This window comes from Urocitellus parryii, chromosome 2 (genome assembly GCF_045843805.1).
Source record: "Urocitellus parryii isolate mUroPar1 chromosome 2, mUroPar1.hap1, whole genome shotgun sequence".
Classification (NCBI taxonomy): Eukaryota; Metazoa; Chordata; class Mammalia; order Rodentia; family Sciuridae; genus Urocitellus; species Urocitellus parryii.
In genome coordinates this window covers 218450814-218459163 of record NC_135532.1, presented here as the reverse complement: position 1 = coordinate 218459163, position 8350 = coordinate 218450814, and positions in this window count along the sequence as shown.

The following is an 8350-nucleotide window of genomic DNA, read 5'->3' as shown; positions in this document are numbered from 1 at the left end:
AGTTTCATTTCTGTCCTGTCCCATAGGTATCCACAGTGTTTATTTAAATCTAAATTGAAATTGATGTACAATTAATGCAAGTTATAATTAATGCAAACTTAATTTTGCAATTAATGTGAAATTTCTGTTTGGGGCTGGAGTTGTGACTCAGGGGTACAGCACTTGCCCACCATGTATTAGGCACTGGGTTCGATCCTCAGCACCACATAAAAATAAAATAAAGATATTGTGTCCACCTATAACTAAAAAAATAAATATTAAAGAAAAAATTCTGATTTTTTAGCTGTGCGCCAGGCCTGTAATCCCAGCGGCGCAACAGGCTGAGACAGGAAGATCATGAGTTTAATGCTAGCCTCGGTAAAAAGCAAGATGCTAAGCAACTCAGTGAGATAGGGTCTCAAAAACAGGGCTGGGGATGTGGCTCAGTGATCAAGTGCCCCTGAATTCAATCCTGGATACAAAAAAATGTAAAGAAAAAAAATTTTTTTTTCAACTTCAATTACCACATTTGAAGTGCTCAAGATTCACACGTCTGTGACCATGGTATTGAGCAGTGCAACTGTAAGGTATTTTCATCATTGCAAAAGAGTTTTGTACAAAGCTGCTTTACACAGATTCTAATTGTGTTGCCATTTCAAAGTGACTTTCCTGGCAGTTGATTTAACAATAAGTTGAAGAACCTTGCTTTTTTCAATGGATTTTTAAAATTAAGGTAATAATAAAATCCCAAGCAGTGGTAAAAAAACAAGAGAGATCTTACGGGTCCCCCAGTTTCCCTCAGTCTCTAGTATGATATCACACAAGGATGTACAAGTCATTTTTGGAGTTCTTCTGTTTTGTGACCTTACTCATGGGTGTACAGTTACTTCTGTATGATTTCATCACATGTGCAGATTGTATAGGGGTCCTGCCGAAGACACAGCATTTCCAGGAGCAGAAGGGCATTTGTTGTTGCTGTTGTATAACCAAATTCTCTGCTCTTGCTCTCAAACCCAGTCTATCCCCTGTCAATCAGGCATCTGCTCCCCTTTTCTCCAGGTTGTTGTTGGATACTTGTTACACAGATGAAGCCTAGGAAATGTAACCCTCTGGGTTGTCTTTTTCACTTGACTAAGGAAGTGGCTTTGTGTGTTCTCCTTCACCCGAGTGTAGGTTTGGTCTGTGGTTGGGTGGCCTCTCCTCTCCTGGTTTCTTCTGTAGGTGTGGTGAGCCAGTGCAGGAGGACGTGGGTTAAGGACGTGGGCTGAGTTAGATTGGGTAGGAGGGCCACTCATTGATGTCTGGTGGTGCAGGAGCTTGGAACATGAGAGCACCTGCTGATTAAAAAGGCAGTGCCTGAGAGAGGGCCCTGGATCACGATTTTCAGGCTGGTTTGTTTATGCTTTCAGATCTGGTCCCTACACGACATTGACAGTTCAATGGGGCTAAACGCTCCAGGAAATGCAGTATAGGAACCATCAAGTATTAATAAGACGTTGCTGTTACATCAGCCCTGTTTTTCTCATTGCCAATTGCTGGGGCAACTTTGGTAAAAGAGAATGAGCTTGTTTACTTGGGTGTGGTGCAGGGTTGACCCAGTCTTAAGTCCTACCACTCCCGCAGTAGGGCTTAGGGAAGTTTATGAGACAAACAAGAGGGTGGTTCGGCAAAAGGGCATATATGGCTGGAGTTGAAGTAATCCGTGATCTGAGCATGCATTATCAACCTTTATGTCTCTTCATGGGATGTATGTTCAGATAATGGCATTAGCAGGAGTGGAGGGTGCAGTGTGGACTTCCCATTGTCAAAATAAAATTAGGAGAGGTGGTACAGTCCTGTAATCCTTGTGAATCCAGAAGCTGAGGTGCTGAAGCAGGAGCATGGCAAGTTCCAGGCTGGCCTCAGCAACTTAGCAAGAAGTTGTCTCATGATAAAAAAAAAAAATAAGAAGGGCTAGGTATATAGCTCTGTGATAAAGCACCCCTGGGATCAATCTCCAGTGCAAGAAGAAAAAAGAAAGAAAAAATCCCCAATGGACCCTTGCAGAGGCCCAAGTGAAGAGCCAATGCTTTTACAAAGGCAGCCTTTAAGTCCCTGGAGGGAAACCTCAGCCACTGTTTTCATTATAGGTTGCTCTTAAAAGGTCCCCGCTACTGCAAAGTGGGAGACTAATAACATATGCCGAGCTGTGTGACCTCCGAAATGATTCCCCCCTTTTTTGTGCCACACCGAGGACTTAGCCCAGGGGCACAGTACCACTGACTACATCTCCAGCCGTGTTTATATTTTATTTTGAGGCAAGGGCTCCTTAATTTGCCTAGGCTGGTTTTGAACTTGTGATTCTCCTGTCTGAGCCTCCCCCATTGCTGGGAATACAGGCATACCGAGCCTGGCAAAACTCATGATGTTCAAGGTCTACTAAAAGCAAGAAACTAAAAGTGCGTGAAGGTGGAGATTTTATGTGGGTTTTCTTTTTGGTTTCATCAGTATATGAAAAAGGTTGCATCAAGAGTTAGTGGGGCACTGGAAGGATCATTCAAAATCAGTGCTAAGGCAAGGAAGTAATGATTGAGGGGGGAAAAGTAGACCCTGAAACATACACTAAATAATTTCCAAAGACAGAGAACGGAACTGATTTATTAATGCAGCCATAAAATAACTATAGAAATACATAACATTTGTCCCTTCAACCTGGGAAAAGCACTTTATAAGGATAATTATAGGAGAGGACTCATGAAGGACTGACAGAGCTACCTATGGAAAACTTCAAGCATTTGTTTTTAGAAAGCATGGTATTTAAAAACCTGAAAAATGATCTCTATTTGAAGGATTTTTTTTCCTTTGTGGTATTTGAATCTTGGATCTTTTTTTCCTCTCAATTATTTTTATATATTTTTTTCTTTCAAATTTTGGTTATGTATATTATTATTATAATATTTATTTTTTCATTTTGGGTGGACACAACATCTTTATTTTTTATTTTTTTAATGTGGTGCTGAGGATTGAACCCAGTACCTCATGCGTGCCAGGCGAGCGTGCTACCACTTGAGCCATATCCCCACCCCTGTATTTTATTATTATCATGTTTTTCTTTTGCTTTGTTTTTCTTTTTCCCGTGCTGTGGTTGGAACCCAGGGTCTGTCCCACCCCTGAGCTATGTCCCCAGCTCTGGGTCTGGGTTCTGATTTGTTTGTTGGGCTACCCCAGCACAAAGCACTTTGTCTGGGTTCCAAACGTCTGAGAAATAAACCCAAGGAGCAGGGTGAGGTTCTGGATCTTCCTTCTTCCTGCCGTTGGCTAAGTTGGGAGACTGGCATGGGTGGTGAGAGTCAGAGTTGTGGGATCTTGGAGAGAGACTTTCATCCCATCTGTCAACTTGTGGAGTAAATTGACATCTTTACTATCTATTGGTTTAAAACAAATTTTTAATTTTCTTAAAGAACACACTTTCATGGTGTCTGTGAAAACATGCTGGAAAAGACTATTGCTGAATCCTAAATCATGAAGCCCTCGGGCCTTTCCTTGCCTGACTTGTCCACACCAGCACCAACATCTTTCTTGGGAGTGCCCTGTGTGTCACAGAGGATCCATGTGTGGTGGTCAGGCCAGCTTTTGCATAGTGTCACTCAGTTTCATCTCAAACTTTAATTAGATATTTCTTTGCAAGGAGGCCTGCCTCCATCCTGAGCATATGGACTTGAATAATTTTGGACCTTGCTGTGCGGTTAACATAACTTGTCTTTCTGGTTTGTTCACATTGTCCCCACCCCCTCTCCTTAAGTATTGTAAAACTAGAAAACTTCTCTATGGCAATATGTGTTTGATTCATGGACTTACTTACCCTTTGATCATCTCATTTAAACCACATGCAGCATGATTGCTGAGGAGTACATTCCTGCCTTGCGGGAGATATATCTCAGAGGAACAGGAGACGAATTCATAGTACTAAGATCTTTTTAGTACATTCTTTTTTAAAATATTTTATTTTTTAGTTATAGTTGGAGACAATATCTTTATTTTAATTATTTATTTTTATGTGGTGCTGAGGATCAAACCCAGGCCCTCGCACGTGCTAGGCGAGTGCTCTACCGCTGAGCCACAACCCCAGCCCCTTTTTAGTACATTCTTTAAAGGGTGGTCAGGGGCCTAATGTCAAGTGTTGTCTAGAATCAATAGTAAATTTTTTTGCAGCTTTGAACATTATCAAGAAGGTGCTTAAAGGGATAGGGGCTAGGCTTATTCTTGGGATAGAGTCTTGAGCTGTTAGAAACTATGTTAGGGGCTGGGGATGTGGCTCAAGCAGTAGCATGCTCGCACCACATAAAAGTAAAATAAAGATGTTGTGTCCACTGAAAACTGAAAAATAAATATTAAAAAAATTCTTTCTCTCTCTCAAAAAAAAGAAACTATGTTACTGTTTAAGTTGTTTGAGGTGGGGACATAGATGGACAAAATTGTTTGTGCTGAGGGTCTGTAGTTTTCATAGAACAAGTTTTAACTCAGGAATCTGGCTATAGTTCTGTCGAGGAGAGAACCTTTATCAGTTCCTATGCAGCAAGTGAGATCATACATTATTTTTGACCTTCATAACAAGAAAGTTCTTATTTAAATGCTGCTTTTCTTTTCTTTTTTGTTTTGGTACTGAGGATTGAACTCAGAGGTACTCGACCACTGAGCCAAATCTCCAATCCTATTTTGTATTTTATTTAGAGACAGGGTCTCACTGAGTTGTTTAGTGCCTTGCTTTTTGCTAAGGTTGGCTTTGATCTCATGATCCTCCTATCTCAGCCTCCTGAGCCCCTGGGATTACAGTTGTGCGCTACTGCGCCTGGCTCAATGCTGCTTTTCTTGTTGTCTAGAGGGCAGGTGTATGTGATACCCAGAGCTGTAGCAATTGCCTTGAGATCATGAGAGAACAAACCAAAAAGTGTATTGAATAGCCAATTACATCAGGGATGGTAATATGGAAAGCTAGAAAAAGGGTTGAACTTTAAAGACATCACCATGTCTCAATCTGTTAAATACAGTAATTAAGTGGGCCAACCAACTAACAAAGAAAAGACATGAAAGACCATTAGATTGAAATAGTTCTAATGCCCTAGATTCCTATATAAACCCAAATCTGACTGAGATGTAAAAGAACATGAGGACTGGACATTGGCTAGTGGTTAACAAGAGCATGTGCAAGCCCCTGGGGAGATTACCAGCAAAACATGTGCATGCGTGTGGGTGCCACACACACACACACACACACACACACACACACACTTTAAAAGAAAATGAAACTCAGGCTAGCCAATGACAGGTGGTCAACTGGGCTTTAGTTGTATTTCCTTGAACTTCCCATGGAAACAGTTCAAATAAGGCTTTTTTTGTGGTTCAAATTCAATTTTGTTGCTTTGCTTTTGAGAAACTGATGTGACTCCATTTTTGAAAATAAATAAATAACAGCAGCTTCTACCTCAAGGCCTGTCCTAAGGAAGGGGGCGTGACCCTTGTCCTTAGAAAAACCCACAGAGCCTTTCTAGGCAGATACCCACCCTGCTGAGTTGTTTGTCTGTAAATAACAGGAGAGATCTGCAGCACCAGGTGTTCCTGACTCAGTTAGGCTAGGTGAAGACCCATAGCAACCCACCTGGCAACCACCAATCAGCATGAGACAGGGAAAATACCAGGGATGCCAGATGACCCCTCAGTAGTTTATGGTGGTTGATAACACGTTGGGAAACCATGTAGTTTAGCACGTACACCCCTCATGGCCTAAACCAATCAGTTCAAAGGAATCCCCCTCTTGTACTAACCAATCACCCCTACCCAACTTGTTCCCGCCAGTGAATGTGTTAATCAATGTTAAGAGTTATTTGGAATGATTTGCTGTGTGATATTGTGACGCATAGAGTATCCCCCCAAAACCTATAAAATCTCACTGGACAGAAGACCGGGACTCACTCCTCGGGACAGCTGCATCGGAAACGGTTGTTACTCCAGGCTCAAGCTTGTAATAAAGACTCTTGTGTGATTGCATCGGATTCGGTTCCTGGAGGTCTATTGGGGCCCCACGAATCTGGCATTACACTTTCATGTTCACCCTATAAAAGCTACCTCCTGGTACTCTTTCCAAGTAGAGATCAAAAGGAATTCCAGTTGCATCCTGCCCCACTCATGAATCCCTGCTCAAATAAAGTTAGTTCCTTAAAAACTTTACCAGTTTATTTTAACAGTTCCATGCTTGGAAACATCTATTTCTAGCCCACACATCTTTTTTTTTTTTTAAGTTTTAAGTTTATAATTGTTTAATGTAGAGTAAAATTGCAAGTGTAATACAGAGAATTAAAGTATACCTCTAACTTGGCTTCTTCTATTAATATCTTACCACTATTGTTACTGGTAATCCAGTTTTATTCCTCTGTTATGCGTTCCCACCAGAGAAGACTTAAGGCAAGACTTGAAAAGTAGCAAAAATAGCTGGGTACTCAGGAGGCTGAAGGAGGCAGGAGGATCGCAATTCAAAGCCAGAGTCAGCAACTTTGTGGGATACTGTCACAAAACAAAAGGGGAAAGGGCTGGGGATATATAGCTCAGTGGTAAAGCACCCCTGGGTTCTAACCCCAGTACAAAAAAAAAAATAAAGAAAAGTATAGCAAAGTTTATTTAAAAATTTAAGAATACACTCTCAGAGCAGCGTATGTTGGATCAGAGAGGAGATCCACCCTGGATTTCAGTCAGGAGACACAGAGCACATAGAGTAAATAAGCACAACAGTTTTATCTTACAATACAAAAAGTACAGTCCAGAGAACATGGAGTGATTGATCTGTCTCAAGAGAGCAGGAAGCCCTGGATTTGGGTTGTCTGTTTTCCTGTTCAATCTGGTTTGAGTTTGGTTCCTCCCCTGTCCCTATGCCACAAGATTGGCAAGTGATTGACAGGCAAAGAGCTCATATGCTGCCCCAGGAAACTCTGTAACTGAGCAAAGGTTGGTCTCTGTCCCCAGTGCCAATCAATGCCAATTTAATAATGAGGACATGGTTTTGAGAAAAAGGTAAATGTTTATTGCTTTACTAGCAAAGGAGAAACACAGGGGACTATCCCAAAGGCTGTGACTCTCCAGATCAGGAGGGACAGGGAGTTAGTTTTAAAGGAAATTCAAGGGTTACTTTCCAGGTGTGTTCTGGTAAGGAGTCCCAGGGTGCCCTGATGGTGTGTTAGGATTAATTTGTTGATTTAGGAGATATTCATTTCCCAGATCCTCAGCAGGCATCTCCTTCCTGAAAATGGGGCCCAAAGCTGGGTGCCAGTAGGAGTGGATGTATCTTGCTCTTTTATAGACCCCCAGAATCCCACCACCTTCTCTTCTCCATATAAGCACCTGTCGGAGACCAGCTCCAACAGGGGGTCTCAGGAGATGAACGGATGGTGAGGAGTCGGCGAAAGAGGGGGTGGAGAAACAACACAGACACCAAAGTGAAGGTGTTGATCCCAATCTTTACTTGTGAAGTTGATCATATATACTTTTCATTTTGGCAGGCTCACAGTACTTTGTGGTTACAAAACAGGAATCATTATTCAAAGAAACAAAATATTACCTAGCTACAATTAGAATAGAAGAATGTATCTTGGCTTATGCATAAGCAAGCATTTGTACTTTCAGTTCTCGTTTTGTTTTGAGCTGTCTCTGCTTAGTTAACTTTTAATAATAGTTACAAATGTCCCAAACTATTGGCCTATACCTTGACTATTCTTTCTTGACTTACTGACTGGAACCGGTGCCATGGTTACAGCAAGTGGTTGATTTGTTATTACTTTTAATCAAACAAAAGTAAGAGCACAAACCATTGTGCACAGGAACAAGAACAAGTTGCCCAGTACTAAGCACTAATCTATCTTCTTAACATTAATTTTTCTTCTCTAGATTTTAATTTAATTTCTCAAAAACTTCCTTGACAGGAATACAGGGAGTTTTTCATTAGACATTAACAATTTACACTCCACAGCTGAATCATTGCATTTAGAGCAAACAGATCTATGCTTTAGAAGTAGTTGCATTAATTGGGAAAGTCATGATTTTTCCTTCATACTTAATGGTCATATGAGAAATCGCAACTATACTTATTAAAGGAATACAAAAACAAATCAGCCCATTCCCAGAAACATACTGCGCTCCTCCAGAGGATGGACGCCTTGCGCCATCCACCTCAGTAGGGCCTTGCCATTGCCTGAGTCAGGGGAGGGGCGCAGCAAGCACCTAAGGGCAGGAAGGAGCAGCACAGAAGGTAATGCCTTGTGTTGGGAAGTGCTGTCAAGGAGGTTAGCTGTTAGAAACCCAGGGATAACCAGTCTTCATCTCCTCAAACCCCATCATTCATTATCTA